Here is a 1,821-nt window from a genome sequence, read left to right as displayed (position 1 = left end):
ATTAAAAAATGACAAAAATATTTCTACTGAACTGTGCAAAGCTTGGGGACTGAAAAGAAAAATACTAAAACCATTAAAAAGTTACTCATTTCTAAGCTGAATGAACATTTGTATAATTGAACTGGGACCAGTTGTTTCCTAAGCTACATATGGCCATCTTGACAGTGTTTGTTCTTTTATGTATTTAATTACTATGTGGAAGTCATAAAGACAAATAAATTTTACTGTGCCACCCAAAAAAAAAAAATTCCTTCAAGGCAGGAGTGGTGGTGCACACCTGTAATTGCAGCACTTTGGAGGCTGAGGCAGGAGGATCTCTGTGTGTTCAAGGCAAGCCTGAGCTACATAGTGAGACTCCGTCTCAAAAAGACAAAAGGAGAAAAGGTTCCTTCAGACTGTTTCCAATCATTCCAAGAAAGTTCATATTGCCTCTGAGCACATACACCAGATATATCCAATCAGTTACTATATTGTTGCTGATTTTTCTATCTTCTGCTTATATCTCTCCCTCTCTACTGTCTTATCTGAAAATCATGGAAACCAGGACTAACCCCTACTGGACATCTTCCACCACCTCGAACTAGGGGCCTCAATGTCTAATTGCAGCTGAAACAGTGGAGTCTAAAAGCATCAAAGCTGCATACTACTCTGCTGAAAAAATGGAGGAGAAGACTGCCTGCGCTCTCTGTTAGTCATATTTCCATCGCTGTGACAAAATACCTAAATAAAAAAAGATGTCTCAGTTACTCTTCTCTCATTGCTTGGACAAAATACCCAACACCCAAAATTAAGGAAGGAAAGGTTTATTTAGCTCACAGTTAGTGGAATCTTTAGTCCATACTGAGCTGGCTCCAAGGCAGAGTGGCACATGGCAGAAGGCAGCAGTTCATGGTGGCAGAAGACAGTAAAGATGAAAGGGAGGAGCAGCAGCTGTGGGAGCTAGAAAGCCTCTCTCAGTTCCTTATATTATTTCAGGCTCTCTGCCCCAGGGTGGGTGCAGTACTCATGCCCATAATCCCAGAAGTGGATCATGAATTAATCACAAAGAGTAGAAGCCACCCCAATGACTATGTAAGGCTTTCAGTGACACCTAGACACAAACCATAACAGAAGAAATATTTACTTTGGCTCAGTTTCAAAGGTTTGAGCCTATGTTCAGCTAGTTCTGACTGTTGCCCTGAGAAGAGAAAAAATGGTGAAAAAATGGTGAAAGAGTGTGACAGATGAAAACTGCTCAAGGAAGTACTAAAGAGTACTAAAAAGAGAAAACAGCCTGTGTGTGTGGGCTTCTTCTTTTTTTCTCTTGTTCCTTTTGGGCCCCCCTCTATTGGTGGTATGATCTACATACATAGGGAGCTGCACCCCTTAGTTTCCTGTCTCACATGCACTTTATGTGCTTAGCATTTCTCAGTCCAATAAAATTGGAAATTGATATTAACACCAAGAACTAGGGGGAGGGGAAATACAAAAACTGTGCATGTGTTATGTGTGTGTGTGCTAACACCACAGGATGAATATGAGTGCTGTATAATACAAATATGTACTAGTAAAAAACTTTTAATTAAAAACAGAAAATGTACACTATGCATCATTGATCACTTTCTTCTGTGGCCCTCAAAATCTTCTTGATCAGAAAATTTGGGACACGACTTAGTTAGTGTATGTCACAGCAGAGTTTCTTTTATGTCCTGAGTCCTCACTGACCTTAAAGGACTAGCGCCATATTATTGTCTCTTTTTAGCCCATCTACAAGTCTAATTTTTGGTCTGCAAACTTTAGTTGTTAAACATCCAAATGAGACGCTTACTGATATTATTATCC

This window comes from Octodon degus, unplaced genomic scaffold, assembly GCF_000260255.1.
Source record: "Octodon degus isolate 3935 unplaced genomic scaffold, OctDeg1.0 scaffold00251, whole genome shotgun sequence".
Classification (NCBI taxonomy): domain Eukaryota; kingdom Metazoa; phylum Chordata; class Mammalia; order Rodentia; family Octodontidae; genus Octodon; species Octodon degus.
The sequence above is the reverse complement of the archived record's forward strand: the minus strand, read 5'-3'. Positions refer to the sequence as shown.